Raw genomic sequence first — 18,523 nt, 5'->3', positions numbered from 1 at the left:
GGAGGGTGTTGGTTTATTTTTTTTTTCCTGGTGAGAAATATGTGAAGTCATAGGTTCATTGCTCGCAAAGCCCATCTGTTTTATATGAACTGCTGGTGAGACTTGGAGACCCCATGTGATCGAGTAGACCTTGTAACCAGCTGTTTCTTCCCACTTTCTATTTAGGACAGTTGAAGCTTCATTATAATTCTGTCTTCATACCCAACAGAACAGAACACAGCCATAAATACCAGGTTTATTGTCTCCAAAATGAAAAGCAAAAGGATTGAAATACTGAGAGCAACTGGAGTTTCAGCTTTTTCATCTTTTATCTTGAAATGGCCTGCCATGCTCTTTCTGGTTCACGTTTACTCCTGTAAATGTGTTGCCTGTCCAGCCATCCTGTGGGAGAGAGACGCTGCCAGGAGGTGTCGTGGACTTGCATTAACTCTATAAAGCGTATTATGTAGATACATGGAGACAGTATTATTTTTCACTTGTCTTTCTACAAGTGCTTCTTTCTAAACTAGAAATTTTACCTAAGCATAGGATCAAAATTGAAGGTTTGTGTGGAAATTGCAAAGACTGACATTTGATTCCTCATGATTTTTAGTGGGAGCCTGCCTCTTTTATGACAGACTGTTAAGTGCTGTATAGACACCAGAGCTACCATCTTAGTTGTGACCCAGAAAATATTTTCACTGCACCTTGATGAATGACCCCGTATGCCAAAATCACCCCCATTTTAAAGTTGGTGGCATTGTATAGCTCCAGAATAATCTTGATTGTTAATAAAAGTGAAAAACTATTCAATGCAAACACTTGAGAACTACACCCACAACATATGTTTACAAACATTACAGGAGTGTTAAAATTGAGTTCATAGGAGATGGAACATGTTTTAAAATATATATCAGGGGCCAGAGTGACTACTCAGTAGGTAAAGGCACCTGCCACAGAGCCTGGGGCCTGAGTTTGATCCCTCTGATTCATTCACATCATGGAAGGAGAGAACTGAATCCTTGTTCTCTGAGGTCTACCCATGCTCCATGGCATGTGTGCCCACACACACAGGCATGCACATATGCATACAAAGCAATATTATTGCTCTGTTGAAACAGGAAACAGAAAAGTACTTTTTGCTAATTAAATCCAGTTCCTGATCTTAGAAACATCATTATAACCATTGAATAATCCTGCTGAAAATTGATCAACTTCAACCTGCTTTTCAATGGTTGATAATTATCATGTGTTAATCTTCTCTAAGATTAGCAGATTAGAAAGAGTGTGTCAATTCTCAGTCCACACTAGTATCTTTATAAAACAATCGATTTGACTAAAATAAGGTGTTATGGCTGTGTTTATTCTTTCATTATTATGTAAACTTTAACTATCTGAGGAAACAAAATGATACCAGGAAACAGAAGTAATAACACCATCAACTCCTCATCACTAGTGGACATCAGTCACTTAATGCTTATTTCTCATCTCAAACCAAGCAATTCTCCAAAAAGATCAGTTTTCTTTCATTTATCATGAGAGAAATAATTAAAAAAAACTTTGTCCTATTTTATATCTTGAACAATAAAGATGATTGTCTTTCAATTTTTATTTGTTGTGATCTGGTTGCTTTTGTCAGTGAATTGATCCAATTAGATTCCTTTTTTAAATACAAGTTTACTGATCCATTCCCTGGCATCCTTACAAACTGCTGATCCACTCAACAGTAAAACCAGTTTCTTTCTACGCAAATGTTTCCCCCTTGCCTCATTTGAGGCTTGGAAATGTTAAGTGTTTATTTATGGTATAATTAACAGAGGCTTTTCCCTTATTAGATGCCTCATTCAGTGAATGTCAGGATAGTTATATTAACAGTTCTATTCTTAGAGAAGCAGGCCATGTTTTTAGTTAGGTGTAGCAAATCAGCATCGAGCTTTGAAAGTTACCAGCTACGCTGGAGTCTGAGCCAACAGATGAGGCAATACGTGAGTCTTTCCATAGGAATCCAAAAGTGGAATGCTGTGTGCTAAAAGAAGCTTGCAGAGGCCAGGATTCCTATTTGAATCTGTTGCTTTTATGCTTCTGTGTTTCCATTTAATTAAATATGTGAGTCATAGAAGAGATGGATTTATAAAAGTATGAAAATGAGCATGAAGGGGTTCCAGTGAGTGGAGATGATACCTAGCAAGAAAAAAGACAAACAAAGCAGTGTATTGCACTGATGTAGATAATCCTGACATTAGTCTTGGATATCTTTGGAAGTAGGTTTGAGAGGAAATTGGAGAAAAAACAGCTTTACACCAAATCTGTGGGGAAATTCTGAGATAGCCTAGGTAACGTTCCTTCCATACAGACATATACATAGCAACCTGTTTAGTACACATTTGTGTGTAATTTAAGAGAAGTGTAACATTTAAAAAGCAAACATAACCTAAGTATCGATTCTTCACTCAGTTGAGTGTAGACCACAGTGCTTTGGTGATACAGTTTCGTTGTGACATTGATGGCTATGGCTCAGCACCTGATCCCTGACTTCAAGCCAGGCCTGACGGTAATTATGATATTCAGTTACTAGCTGAGAACATTGAAGTCAGAACAGTACATTCCTAGAAATTTAGCTTCTCTACTTAGATTAAGTTGAATACTTTATCTTTGCATCCCTTATCATTCTTCTTTATTCTAGGAAAAACACTATTTGTATGTCTGTATGCACCAACATGTAAGAATATGGGAAATGAACTTTATTTTAAGCATTTCAGCTTCATTATAGGTAGTGGGAGTACCAGAGCTTATGTGTCTAGCCTTAAAGGTGAGCTACAGAAGGTCATATGCATACGTGTGAGGCACTGGCATGTTTCTCAGGAAATATGAAGGATGTAAAGGTCATGCCTAACTTTCCTGACCCAGCTGGAGGCAGACATTTCAGAGGAAACACAAATTAGCCTTCGCTCTGACAGCAACAGCAAGCACATGGACTAGTTATAAGGTAAGGAACTTGGGCCATCAGCCTAGCAGTGGAGTGGAAACAAGGCACACTAACATTGATAATATAAGCCAAGCAGCCAGCTGGAAAAATTCTTAATGCACAAAAGTAAATGCTCTCTCTGCTCCGCAACTTCCATCTCATATTTCTCCACAGAACGCCCCTCACAGGTTGGTTGTCTACACAATCAACCGCTGTGAGAAAACATGACTAATTATATATGAAACCACCTGGAAATTTTCTTTGAAATGTGGTTCTTGGATTTTACCCCAGAGACTCACACAGGGCATCAGAGCTGGGCTCTGGGAATTGTACCTTTGATGGTGGTCTTCATATCCATGCTATGTATGCCTCAAGAGCCAGCAGCAACTCTTCTGGATCCATGGCACTTTCTGTCTTCCCAGTCCTTTCTCCCCTCATCCTGATTGACTTTTGTGATATAAAACAAGATCAGGACTATTGCCCAAAATATCATAGGTTATATAAACCTAAAAACTCAAGCAACAAATCTATGAATAAATAGTCAGAATACAGTATATTTTAAGTGTGAGAGCTTCTGGTTTGGTTCTTGTAGTAAATCCATTGATTCTCGGTTCAAGACTCACACCATATTGTAAATCATCCTCAGGTTTCATTTCCATTTACTGTTTTTATTTCAGTTGATATTCTTTGTTGGATATGGGAAGAAATATGTGTCAAAGTTTAATTTTAGGATACTGTTTTATTTTTACTTTTTTTTCTTTTTATTGAAAATAGATTTTTTTCATCACATACTGTGTCCTGATTAGTTTCCCCTCCCTCTACCACTCCCAGCCCAGATCCACCCGCTTTCTGTCTTTTGTTAGAAAACAATTCACCTTCTATAGGATAATAATAAAATAGTATAAAATGAAATATAATAAAGTAAAACAAAAACTAACACATCTGAATTGGGTGAAACAATCAAACAGAAGAAAAAGAGCCAAAGAGAAGGCATAGAAAACAGAGACCCACTCCTTTGCACACTCAGGAATTCCATAAAAACACTAAACTGGGAGCTCTATTTGTATGCAAAGGACCTGTAGCATAAAAAGACAGAAGAAAAATATATAAATAAAAATAAATATATATAAATAATAAGATAAATAAAATTACGCAAAGAAAGGAAGCCCCCTGACACAGCATCATAAGACAAGGCACCTCCAAAGGTGCCGTGTGTAACTGGAGTATTCCTGTGTCCACCCAGCTCCTGCAGCCTCTCAGGCCCTATTAAACACACAGGGACTTATATTACTTATAAACTGTATGGCCATGGCAGGCTTCTTGCTATCTGTTCTTATATCTTAAATTAACCCATTTCTATTAATCTGTAAGTTGCCATGTGGCTTGTGGCTTATCGGTATCTTACATCATGCTTCTCATGGCAGCTGGCCACGTCTCCTGACTCAGCCTTCCACCTCCCAGAATTCTCCTCTCTCCTTGTCCCGCCTATATTATCCTTCCTGCCTGGCTACTGGCCAATCAGCATTTTATTTATCAATCAATCATAGCAACGTATATTCACAGCATACAGGACATCCCACAGCACTCGTGAGTTGGTTTTCTCTTGGCCATCTACTGCTGGGCACGCAGCCTACCCTCAAGAGGAGTTTGTTTCTGAGACTCCCTTGGAGGAAACTGAAGTTTCATTGGCAGGTGGTTCTCAATTGGAGACCGCTTCTGGGTTATGGATGTGGGCATGTTTCCACTTCTCCTTTCAGCTCTAGGATTCCATCTGGTACAGACCTGTGCAGGCCTCTGTGTGCCTCAGGGCTGCCTCAGTCTCTGAGTTCGTATGTGCACCTATCTTGTTGGTTTAGACACGCTGGATTTCTTGGTGTCCTCAATCCTTTTGGGCTCTTACATTTTCTGCCGCCTCTTCAGTGGGGTTTCCTGAGCCCTGAGGGGAGGGATTTGATGGAGATATCCAGCTTACTTTTTGTTTTTAATTAGCATGTGAAGTAATAGATTTCATTATGGCAATTTCTTATGTAATTTATTCCTTAACCAGAAATCCCCTTTCTACTCTCATATCATATGTGTTATTTTACTGCTTCCATTTTTGAAAACATTCTTTCTCCCCTTGTAGTCCCTTTCAAGATTCATGACTTATATACCTGAACTCACACCCACATGCATACACACACATTAAAACTGGAAGTTAGGGTCTCCATATGAAAGAGAAAATGTAGTATTTGTCTAATTGAGCCAGGGTTATCCCACTTTAGGTAATAATTTCATTTGCATCCATTTTTCTGCAAATTCTTCCCTACCATAAAACCCCATTGTGTGTATATACCCCATTTTCATTATCCTTTTGTCTGCTGACAGACACTGAAGCTGAGTTCATTTCTTTGCTGTTGTGAACAGAGCAGCAATGACCATGGATGCTCAAGCATCTCTGTAGTAAAATGTAAATCCCCTGTGACTAGGACTAAGGAAGAAAGTCATGAATCAGTATGCCAAAAGCCCAAAAGCCCTCAAGGAGGTTGTGATGAGTCATTTTCTGAGTTAGAGTCAGGGAAGAAGCTTGAAGTCTCAGAGCAAAAGTCCTTAGAGGAATAAGGAAGACAATTGAAGTCAAACTTGAGGAAGAACTGAAGAAATTGTCATAGAGCAGCACATTACATCACAAGACACAATACAAGCCATCAGAGAAGTACAGGCAGCCTTTGGTTCCTTCTTAAGACTCCCCTGGCCAGTGGGCAGGAAACTAGAGGAGACTGGCAGGGACTATGCTTCTGTGATTGAGGAGAGTGCAGAGCAAGTTTCCTCCAGGCACAGACATGTGGTCTGAGAAATCTCATTAAACTCAGCCTCGAATCCTTCCTATAGCATAATAAATAGTCTCTAGAGACATGGCATTTTACTGTGGCTCAGATGACTTTGGGTGAGTTCTAACAGTGTTGATGTCGTTTCACAATGCCAATCTAACTGGCAGAAGGAATGTCACTTTTCAAAAGATGCTACAACCTAAGAATCACCCATAAAAATCACCTTCCTTTTGAGAAACAACGAACTTGCTCTAAGAGACCATAATGAGGATCATCTTGTAGAGTTACGTTGTAAAATGTGAACCAACTTTTCTCAATGTCATCGTTGAGATCCTGGCCTGTGTTTCTATTAATAATATGTAAATGTTATGGAAATAGAACATGCTGTGTGCCTCATCTGTCTCAGCGAGGGGTTGCAAGATGACAAAGGTAAAGAAAGAGCTGCTTTAGTCTAGCAGGTCTTTCGAAGGAGGAAATCTCACTCTGCAGCAGCCTTGGATAATGAACCTGGGCATCTCTGTCATGCAGAAGGGGGTGGGTGAACGTGAGGGATCGACTGTTTCACAGAGAAGCAGACATTTTGAGGCTCACTTTCAAAAATCAAAGCTGAAGAGAACTGTGAGTCCACAACAGATAGACAGGCTGATGAATAGAGCTGTCAAGAGAATGCAGAGCAAGGTGTGGAGCTGGGCGGTGTCAGATAGCAACCCTCCACAGCCCTCCAGGGAGGCTGCTCCTTCTGCTGAAGAGGGGTGGGCAGCACTGACAGATGAAAGAAAGATCTGAAGACAGGTGGAGCAAATCACAGAGGACAGCTGGGAAGCATCCATTCATTATTTCCCATATCACTGAAAAGTGCTGTCTCATTCTCCTTTAGAAGGCATGCACAATTGCTCCAGTGCAGAGGCAGTCTCACAGGTCTGCAGTTGGCTTCTTGGGTTCAAATCTTAGCTCTTCAGATTGTTGTTGTTGTTTTATTTTAAGAATTACACAACCTAAATTGTATATTTTAGCTATTCGTCCCTGAAATCAGAATGATGATTTTAACCAAACCTTAATGCTGTGTGCATCAGGTGAGACAAATTCTGAAAGTGTGTAGCATAGTGATGACCACAACAAAAGTCCTGAAGAAACATTAAGAGGCTGGCTTAGTTCTCAGAGTAAGGATTCAGTTACACAGGCCATCAATGTATTAGAGGATTTAGAAGCAAGAAGAAAGATCATACTAGTAAAGGTAAGATTATTAGACATTTAGTAATAGTTAACATAATAATTGCAAAATATTGTTTGAAGGGGTAATAAGTTAAAAGTCACCATATCATCAAGACCATATTCCACCTAGTTGGAAAATGTGTTACAAGATTAGCAGTGAAATAATTTTATTCTGTAGATACAAGAAAGACAAGGTTTCACACGACTATATTAGATCCTTCTAAAAGTGATGGATAATGAGCACTTCTAACACAGTGTGTTAAGTAAACTGTTATAAAGCATGCACTCAAATCAGTCTGGGTCAGAGCAAATGAGAGTTTTGTAAACAGACTAGGTCTATAATCCTGAGATTGCTTTTCTCAACCATAGTAGCCTGCATTTTCATAAAATACCATTTCTCTCACTGGGAGACATAGTTGTGTTGTACAAGCATAGGATGCGGTGGGTCAGCAATGTTGCTCTCCAAAGCAATACTACCCTGTGCCTAGGGGATGCTTTCCTCTCTATTTGTAAGGGTAATTGCTGTGGGATGTTCTGTATGGCAAATGTTTTGCTCTGATTGGTTAGTAAATAAAACACTGATTGGCTAGTAGTCAGGCAGGAGGAAGTATAGGCGGGACAAGGAGGAGAAGAATTCGGGGAAGTGGAAGGCTGAGTGAGAGACACTGCCAGCTGCCACAATGACAAGCAGCATGTAAAGATGCCGGTAAGCCACAAGCCACATGGCAAGGTATAGATTTATGGAAATGGATTAATTTAAGCTATAAGAACAGTTAGCAAGAAGGCTGCCACGGCCACACAGTTTGTAAGCAATATAAGTCTCTGTGTTTACTTGGTTGGGTCTGAGCAGCTGTGGGACTGATGGGTGACAGAGATTTGTCCTGACTGTGGGCCAGGCAGGACTAGAGGAAAACTCCAGCTACAGGTAGTCATTGCCTTAACCTTAGATCCTAGGTAACAGCCAGCATTTCCAAGAACAATTGTATCTACCAAGGATAGTCAATGGGGGAAGATACTCAAGTAGAACAATGTGTTGATATATTAAAATATATTGTTTTCTAAACATTATGTCAAAGGAATACAGAAAGAAAGTAGCCACAGACTATTGACTTGTACATGTATACACTACAGAAATCGTTGAGAGCTTTCTACATGAACAAGAAGGGGCAGTTTAATACTTTGTTGGCCATTCACATTCGCAAAGGCAGTTTTTAGATATGATTCTCAGCACTACTCGGCCAATGATGGAGCCAGTTTTGAGCTCTCAGTTCTTGACTCATCGGGATGGGTAGGCACGCTGACAACACCGGCACTCAGTTATTTCATCTGTAGGCACAATTGTCCGGCTTGCCTAGTCTGCAAGAACACTCTCTGGCATATATGTACACAGGGTAAAGTGAAGAAGTCTCTGCTCCCAACATGACACTCAGGCCTGAGTGTATGGCTATATGCCACACAATGTCAGCTCCTCTAAACTGATAACTGTGCATCATGATAGATGCTGTTGAGCTGTCTTTATATTGCAATAAATTTAAGGGAGATGTGAGCACTGATTCCAACAGTAGAAGTATGTGTCGAAGCAAGACAAGTGCTCGTTGCAGAGGGACTAAGAGATCATTTATTCTAAGTCAGATAGGAATGAGAAGTGCCATGGAACACAGATTCAGGTTGCTCTAAACTACATTTTTCAACACAGAATCAGTTGCATGGACCTTTTCCAATGACAAGACACATTCAGCACCATCCCTAAGTCAAGACAATTTCCAAATACATCCAAAGGAACATCAGGCAAGTGAGCTGCCAAACAGGGAAGTGTATGCTACAGGTATTAGGTTTTAACAAATACTTTCTAGCTTTGGGGTTTGTAAAAACAAATGGCCTGCGAATATATTCCAAAGTTTTACCTGATAGTTGGAAAGCTGTTAATTTAGACACAAAGAAAGATAGACAGGGAGAAAGAGAGAGAGGGCGAGGGCGAGAGAGAGAGAGGGGGGGGGGGCTGAAGGACAATAGCATAACTTGTTTCTAATATTTTTTGAGACAGGTTTTCTCTGTGCAGCTCTGGCTGTCCTAAAACTAGCTTTGTGGACCAAGCTGGTCTTGAACTCACAGACATGCCAGCCTCTGCCTCCAGAGTGTGGGATTAAAGGCGTGTACCACCACTACTGGTCTTGTTTCTAAATTTATAACATTCTAACTCCCCAAAATAACAAAGCTGTGTTCAGCCTTTTAGCCTTAGGTCATCTTTAACATAAGTGTGGCTTTAATTCTTAAATGTTGTAACAGTTTTTCAACAGATTGAAATTATGGTTGTGATCAAGATAACTTATTTATAACTTATAAAATGAAGCATTGGGGATTAACACTGACAATAATTCAGATTAATACTTAATGATAATTAATGTGATAGGAATAGCACCTCAATTCAATATTCTCACACTGCCCCTGCCTGCCTCTTCCTGTCTACTATCTTTTTTTCCTCCCTTGATTCATGGAATGCCAGCTTTATTACCTCTGACTATGGGGCTATTATCTTCACTTAAATTATCTTGATAGTAGATGTAATTAAAAATATAAATTTCCTTAATCTACTGAATTCTTTAGAGCATTTCAGAAATACTTTCATTTTCTTATTATTCTAATCAGTATTTTTCCTCTTGTATTTGAAAATCACTTTCTAGGTTGAGATTTTACTGTTGTTTCTTTCAATAGTGATAGATTAGATCACTGTGATCAATATCAGTGGAGTGTTCTTAAAGTAAAATTCAATTTTAATTATGTGGGACATTGTGTGTGTGAATATATATAATGATACATAACTATTAGCAAGCTATCGAAAGTTCCAAATTTCATAAATAAAATTTTCGTTGAATAACAGCCATGGCTCACATGTTGCTAATATAGCATGGACACCCGAAACTGTCTTCAGAATATATATGTTGTGAGTATAATCTTTCTCAGACTAAAAACAGGATTAATTGACATGCAAGTTCATGAGAAAACACTTTTGCTTTTAGAAAAATATTTTAATGTAATTTAATAGAATTCATAATCTTCAAGCATAAGGCTTTTGATAAAAGTTCTTTAAAAGGACATTTTATAATTCTTTTTTTAAAAATAGATTTTTTTAAAAAAAAAATACTTGATTTTTGTGAATACCAAGCTTCTAAATGTTAACTTTCTTTTTCTAACCCTGTCCAACCCCATGAGCTCCAAGTAGTGCTTAACCATGCTTAGACTTCTTACCACTCAGTCCTCTATGCAGACTGTTTCAGCCATATTCTAAGGACTTTTACATGGTAGTGATCATGGCTGTGATGTAGGGTATTGAGGAATTAGGACTCAATTCCATTCACTGAGCTTTCTTTAAATACATACGATGAACCAACCTGTCTCCACCTTGGGTTTGAAAGCCATCTTGTAGTAAAGACAAACTAGTTTCATTCCTATTTATGATTAAATCTCTGTTTCTCCAAGATTGTAACCCTAACTACAAATGGTTCTACACTGCCTGTTCCAAAAAACCACAACCATGTCTATGTTTCAAAAAGTTGTTGTGACAATCTTGCAACCCTATCTTTGTTTCAGAAGTTGATGTGGCTACCTTGTTGTGATCACCTTGTTATGCTGCTCCTGTAAGCCTGCCTATTTGCCTGCCAAATCCCATGTTTGGAAACCCCCTACCCCTGAGCTATAAAAACCCTTATCTTGCCCATGTTCAATTCTTATTATCTCTTGAACTCTGACTTAGGGGAAGGCAGCCCATGTACACAAATAAAAAGCTTGCTTTAATTAATTGCTTGCTTTAACTAATTTGGCCATGAGGATTTGAGTTGGTGATCTCTCTCCTCACATGTTAGGATTAACAAAGGATCAAACTGATTTATTTAGAACTGATAGATTTTGCATTGGATAATGCCAGTCAATTTCTTTCATTTAGGGAGTGGAAAAGAACTATTATTGAAGATGTGTGTCAATGTGAGAATGTGCTTATTCACAGAGGAAAGAAGCATGATGCCTGATATAATTAATTATTTGAAAGATAATTTTTATGTGGCTCTGTCATATTATTTTTGCTTTCTTTTTTTTTTTTTTTTTTTTTTTTTTTTTGGTTTTTCGAGACAGGGTTTCTCTGTGTAGCTTTGCGCCTTTCCTGGGACTCACTTGGTAGTCCAGGCTGGCCTCGAACTCACAGAGATCCGCCTGGCTCTGCCTCCCATGTGCTGGGATTAAAGGCGTGCGCCACCACCGCCCGGCTATTTTTGCTTTCTTATGCCTTAGCTTTCTCTACCATAAAGTGGGAAAATTAATTAACTTATTTTGCATGGTTTCTCTGAAGTTTAGAGACAGTACTAGATGTTGCCCAATGAAATTAATACTGAACATTAGTAAATAATTAAGATAGGTTAAACATCATCATCATCGTGATTGTTATTACAGATAATTTTTACAGAAAGCTTAGGTGTGATTCTTATTATTCTGTTGTAGAAACTGAGGCCCAGGGAACTTGGTTCTCTCTCTGTCTAATTCAAGGAAGTATTTGAAAGTTTACATAACCTAAATATAAAAGGCTTTGGAAAACATGAATCAGAATAGAAATAAAATGTTTTGGGGGATTATTTTAACAAAGAGAACAAATATTATAATGAAGAGGTGTTAGGTAAATATACAAGTAGTGAAGTGTGAATGGCATCGGTTATGGGCAAGACTCTTCTAACCAAATAATAGAGAAACTGTGCCCCAGGTACCCCATGGCAAAGCTACTATTTGATCCAATAGTAAAAATCTCTTTAATCTGACACTGGTTTATTGAAACCACAAGCCATTAGAAACCAATTCCATCTTGCAATCAGCTCTGTTGTTCTTTAATGAAAATGCAAGATAATCCAAACACAATTAATTCAAAGTTTGCTTTTATGAATGTCACCTTTAATATTAATAAAGTTTTTCTATGTACACAAGATGTTTTCTGAAATTTCTATTTCTTCCTGCTGCCCTGTAGGAAAAGCTGAATGAAGGTTAGCTAAAAGTTCTACCTTTCTGTGAAGAGTGCTTGTATACTCTTAATGTAGCATGTGATTTGGCTCTATCTCACTGAATAAAATGACCTCAAGTTAGCTGACTTAAGAAGTACATTTTTCTATGTGTATCTTCTACTGATTATGTTTTTTAAAAATGCACTTGGCCCTTGGGCTGAGAAAAATTACCCAGTTAACACCATGATAATAGTAGTGATTTCCGGAAGAGGCTCTGTGAATCCTTCCCTCTGTAATTTACTAGCTGTTCTGACAACCCCTCACAATGGCTGTAATCAGTGTGGTGATTTTTCCCATGAACTGTTTCCAGACCTGCCCATCACTGCTTCACTTCACATGGCTTGAAGTAGTATGATACCTTTCTGTGTTTGCTGTTGATTGCATTGAGTTTTTTTTCTTAATTGTCTGTTTTTTCCTTAATTTGCACTTATAAAGACTATAAACATGAGCCAATACTTTTTTTTTTTCAGCAAGAAACACAAAATTGCAGGATTTTTTAACTTCTGTATATGCCAGAGGTCATTAAACAACAAAATGAATACAGGAGCAAGCAATTGTTTTTCAGAGATTGAATGTCAAGACCAGGCTCACATTAGAAACTATATTTTTTCATTCTCTTTCCATTGTCATTGACTTTACATATCAAATGACTTAGTAGTGACAGTGAATAAAAATCTAAATATGTAAATCCCAGTGTCAACCACTACTTATCCTGACAATCAAAGGGGAGCTCAAAGAGGCAGATGTTCTAATTTATCCTGACTGTTACCATCCTAACTACCTAGAGTGGTGTCTGCTCTGTATCCGATGCTCAGTAGGGATTTTAAATAAATGAAAGAATGTGTGGCTAATACCTGATCATGTACACATATGCTCTCTTTTGGATTTTTAAATAATATTCGTTGTGTTTTACTTGCTTCTTGAATCGTCCAGATAATTTGTTTCTTTGCAATTACTTATAACCTCACATTAGGGTTAAAGCTAAGTTAAGCAGTGGAAACCATGGAAACTTCCTTTTACCATATGTGGTCATCCAAACTGTGACCATCAGTTTGTACTGAAAGTTTGCTAAACATACTTATTCATTGATATCCATCCAGTAGAGTTTGTTTTCATCATATTAACAGCTAAAACTGATAAACATTATTAAAGTTTTAATCATAGATTAAAAATCTCTAGGTTTAATAACACCTCGCTAATGTTGTGGGCATGGTTGTTAGGGAATTTTCTAGAGTGGGTTGGTTCAGGGGAACAGACCCACTCTACATGTAGCTAGTACCATTCCCTGAGTTGTGGTCCTAGACTGACTGAAAGGAGAGAGCCAGCCAGATGCTAGTATTCTCTCTCTGCTCACTGGCCAGCAACCTCCCACCTTGACTTCCTCTGCAGGATGAACAGGACTGTCAAACTATGAGCCAGAAGAAACCAGTTTCCCTTAAATTGTTTTGTCAGATACTTTGACAAGACAATTGGAAAATTAACCAATAAAATGGCCCAAAGGCATCCAGAGGCTTCTGTTGAGTGTTGGCTGTTCTTCTAGATCAGCTGTTTGATAATAATCTTAACTTTCCAAAAAGTAACAAATAACTTACTCTGTTCTTCCGACTGTTCTCAGTAGTGTAACTCAGGAGGCGTGAATAATATAGTTAGTCATCAAAATACTATATTTGGATGAGAAGCACAGTGACCATAACAGAGTATGGAGAGTTCTATGATAACCCTCCAGGACTGGCTAACTAGGATGGGGCCACCTTTCACCGGTGTTTCAAGTTCGCACTTGGTAAATATGGCTAAGCATTTATACATCTTATCTCAGGTCCTGTTTTCTTAATAGTGTTTTAATTTAATCTTTGAAATGTCCACTCTTCTTTTGAAAACTTCATTGTATTTTGATCATATTCACTCCCCATCACCTCTCTTCAATTCACCCAGGAACCTCACAACCAATTTTCATTCTTTTGTTAAAACTATCATTATAAATAACTATCATTACAAATAACCCGTGAGTTCCATTTGTTTTGAACAAATGTGCATAGGTGTTCAGTCATCTGCTATGCTGTCAGCAACCTACCTGTGGCCAGATTCCCACAGATCAGCAACTCTCCCTCTGAGTGGCCACCAGTTGCCAATGGCTCTCTTCTAGGGGCGGGGCCTTGGGAGCCCCTCTTCATTTAAGCTGCAATTTTGCCAGCTTGGTCATCTCAAGCCTTGTTTTGTATTTTGTCTCAGTGACTTTTTTCCTGTGTCTTGGTTGGAGTTTTTCTAATTATAGATCTTGATCTTAAGGGGTTCTTGCATGTTTTTCTCCTTCACAGTTATATAGCAAGGCAGAGAGAGCAGGATTTTCACACTTGTAGGTAGGAGAGGTATGCTCTCTGGGTTCAGGAAAGACCCATCCTTCTGTCAACTGGAAGACAACACCTCTGAAGTAATCTGTTCATCTCCAGAAGCTACTGCACTGGCCAGTCCCTGTGTAGCTGGGTTCCAGGGGTGAGAAGCCGTTAAAATGATGGGACAGGAGTCAGCCCAAGAGAGACGCCACATGGGCTGTGATACGAAAATCTTGGGGGAAAAAGAATCTAGAATACAGTTAATCAAAATGAGGCATTGGAAGCTCAGGGGGTCCTCTGTAAATAAGTCTTAGGCCCACTAGGAATTACATCACACTCACTTTGGGGAAATTTCACACTGACTTTCTTTGTTGTTGTTAAGGTTTCGTTAATACTATTTCTTTGACACCTCAATAAAATGTATTGAACTTTCTTCTAAGTATATTGCAACAGGCAAATTAGAAAATATACAAAAGTAAAACACAGAAAAGATAATGATTGTAACCTTTATATAACCATTATTTAATATTTGCAGAAATGTTCTATTTTCTTGTATTTCTTTTTTTTTTAAATTTTTATTTTTATTTTGCAATACAATTCAGTTCTACATATCAGCCACGGATTCCCTTGTTCTCCCCGCTCCGGCCCCCCTCACCTTCCCCTCAGCCTACCCCCCATTCCCACCTCCTCCAGGGCAAAGCCTCCCCCCACCCCGGACTGAGATCAACCTGGTAGACTCAGTCCAGGTAGGTCCAGTCCCCTCCTCCCAGGCCGAGCCAAGTGATCCTGCATAGGCCCCAGGTTTCAAACAGCCAACTCATGCAATGAACACAGGACCCAGTCCCACTGCCTGGATGCCTCCCAAACAGACCAAGCCAATCATCCTTAGTGAGGTAACCCAGACTCAGAAAGACAAACATGGTATGTATTCACTCATAGGAGGATACTAGATGTGGAACAAGGATGACTGGACTGCTACTCACATCACCAGGGAGGCTACCTGGAAAACAGGACCCCAAGAAAGACACGGGGATCACCCAATGACAGAGAAATGGAAGAGATCTACATGAACAGCCTGGACATGAGTGGGGGTAATGAAGGGCGAGGGTCGAGGGAAAGAGAGCTTGGGGGAGAGGGAGATCCCAGCTGGATCAACAACAGAGAGGGAGAACAAGGAATAGGAGACCATGGTAAATGAAGAGCACATGAGAATAGGAAGAAGCAAAGTGCTAGAGAGGCCCACAGAAATCCACAAAGATACCCCCACAACAGACTGCTGGCAGTGGTCGAGATACAACCCGAACTGACCTACTCTGGTGATGGGATGGCCAAACATCCTAATTGTCATGCTAGAAACCCCATCCAACGACTGAGGGATCTGGATGCAGAGATCCATGGCTAGGCCCCAGGTGGATCTCTGGGAGTCCAATTAGCGAGAATGAGAAGGGTTTACATGAGTGAGAATTGTTGAGACCAAGGTTGGATAAAACACGGGGACAAATAGCCAAACGAATGGAAACACATGAACTATGAACCAATGGCTGAGGGGCCCCCAACTGGATCAGGCCCTCTGAATGGGTGAGACAGTTTTCTTGTATTTCTTAAATGAAATCAGGTTCCTTGAATTTAATTGCTAGCTTTTATACTTTACAGTGTACATAAAAATACTCTAAGGCCACCAAGGACTGTGCTGCAATGTGATTGCAGTGGCTCTTTCAGATCCATCACGTGCTGTACACACCATAACTAAGACTTTCTGCTCATTGGGATTGTTTCTAACTTTTCATTTGTCTTCCGTCATGATCTCTTGGCACTCTGACTATTCTGCTAGTATATTCAATTTCAGTGCACTGTGTTTAAATGTGGTTACAATTGCTTACTTCCTTAGCTGAGGGCAACTTCAGCTTAAGATTCCATATCTTAAAAATTAGTTTGTCACCAGCATTCAAACAGTACAGAGGACGTTATATATGTACTCAGATAATATGTACAAACCTAATAGTTTTAATATACACATTAATTCCACAATATATGGAATATAGCAAAGATTAAAGACTGTAGCTTATGGACTACTAAACTTCTATGTCTTTACCTTATAGCCACTGTCCTTTCAAAGAGCACTATAAAGGCCTGGAGACCCCCTCCATGCTCAAAGACCCATACAATTGTCTCTTTTTAGAGTTTCTTCCTTTGTAAGGGAGCATATCCTAAGTCGTAAACTACAAAAATCTTGTTAATAAATGTTGGTGTCTATTATATTAGCTACATTTTTCTTTACCTATTACATTAGCTACATTTTAAAAGGTTTATTTCATTTTAAATTGTGTGTGTGTGTGTGTGTGTGTGTGTGTGTGTGTGTGTGTGTGTGTGTCCATGTGCCCGTGTGTGGGTATGTACACATGAGTACAGGTACCTGTGGCAGCCAGAAGAGTGTGTCTTATTCCCTGGAGCTGGAGTTGGATTTGGAGCTGGTTATGAGCCACCCAAAGTGCATGCTGGGAATGAAACTTGTGTCCTCTAGAAGAGCTGTGTGTGTCCTTAACCATTTCTCAAGCTTTACATTAGGACTTCAATCTCTGCTCTTTTTCTCACTAGCCATATTGTTATAGTTAAGCTGTCTAACATGCTCTGTATCAGTACTCTCTATCTGCAAAATATGAATCAAACGTCTGTCCTAAAACCTTATGAGGAAAAATTATATTTCTTAATTAAAAAACGGCATATAAAAATGTCACACAAACTATGATGGCCATGGTGGTGCCCACATTTAATCGCAGCACTTGAGAGGCAGAGGCAGGCAGATCTCTATGAGCTTGAGGCCAGCCTGGGCTACATTGTTCCAGGACAGCCAGGGCTATTTGGGAGACCCTGTCTCTAAACAAACAAACAAACAAGGGCTGGAGAGATGGCTCAGCAGTTATGAGCACTGACTGCTCTTCCAGAGGACTGGAGTTCAATTCCCAGCACCCACATGGCAGCTAACAACTGTCTGTAACTCTAAGATCTGACAACCTCACACAGACATGCATGCAGGCAAAACACCAATGTACATAAAATAAAATGAATAAAACTAAAGCAACAACAACAAAAATGAATCAGGTAGTAAATAATGTACCTGTTTTAATTTTTATATCCCCTTTACATAAATTCTCTTTACACTTAAAAGTCATTTTTTTTAAGTACTAAAGACAGGAGACTTTGTTTCCTTACAATTAACGATTCCAACAGTCCTGAAGCATTTGATAAAAAGCAAAAGAGAATACATTGTATTACATGCAGAAGACACAAGAGTGTCTCTGTTTTCTTGTTTCCCCTTCTTTTAATTGCCACAAACTCAGAAGTTACTATGTGCCAAAGGAACCCGAGTGTTGTGTCCTTATAAAGACCAAGGCATAAAAGATTGAAACACCTACTTGGGAATCCTGTTCCCAGTTATCATTCTTTCCAGAGCCTGTCATAAATTAAAGCTTATTTTACAAAAGACTAGGCATCTGGAAGAACATTGTAGCTTATTCAACCCACTGAGCTGAAAGTCTGCAATTGGTAGCCCTCGCCAATTGACTGGTTCTTTGGACACTGTAATTAATCTCTGATGGAGAGTTTAAGGCTTATGCTGAGAGGACCAATAAAGGAGCTGAGCTGTCCATCCCAGCTGAGTCATCTTGTCCCTAAGCCAGGGTCAACATTTTCCATGGTCATGTCTATTTTTATAGAGTTAAATCTTGGGAGAGATCTATGATAAATGTATTAAGGCATAAAAATAGACAAGAAGCGATTGCAGACCCCCAAGAGCTGGGCAAGAGTCTTTGCTCCCAGATTCAAGTGAAATACCAATCCTAAGAAGCTGCAGGAGTGAAGGCATTGTAATGCAGGGAGTGACTGGCAGATAGTCATCTTATTGGTTTGTTCTGGTTTCAGTGACGGGTGATTATTGTCATCAGTACAAAGCCTTACTCAAGGGAACAGAGGGAATCTTTGGTGATGTGTCTAAGTGTCTTTGAACTTGCTGGAGATCCTAGAGAGACTAAGAGTGGTTTATAAATGCACAGTACCACATTGTAGCTAACAATATATATATTTTTAGTCCTCTGGAAAGCTTAGTCTCATGAAAGAACACTACAGCCTTTTTAACGGGATAGCCTATTTAACGGGAATAGAAGTACTTGGATCAGCTCATGTTTCTTGTTCTTG

At 39.2% G+C, this 18,523-nt stretch overlaps 1 protein-coding gene across 32 annotated transcripts in view; it reads left to right on the top strand.

The window, feature by feature from the left end:
- The window catches only part of Nrxn1 (neurexin 1), a 1,064,135-nt gene that overhangs the window by 278,358 nt on the left and 767,254 nt on the right, over positions 1-18,523 (top strand). The gene's annotated exons all lie outside the window — the stretch shown is intronic.

The sequence above is a fragment of the Peromyscus californicus genome, unplaced genomic scaffold (genome assembly GCF_007827085.1).
Source record: "Peromyscus californicus insignis strain IS unplaced genomic scaffold, ASM782708v3 Scaffold_1__1_contigs__length_55948999, whole genome shotgun sequence".
In the NCBI taxonomy this organism is placed as follows: domain Eukaryota; kingdom Metazoa; phylum Chordata; class Mammalia; order Rodentia; family Cricetidae; genus Peromyscus; species Peromyscus californicus.
Note: the sequence above shows the minus strand (reverse complement) of the source record. Positions and strands in the feature narration are given on the sequence as shown.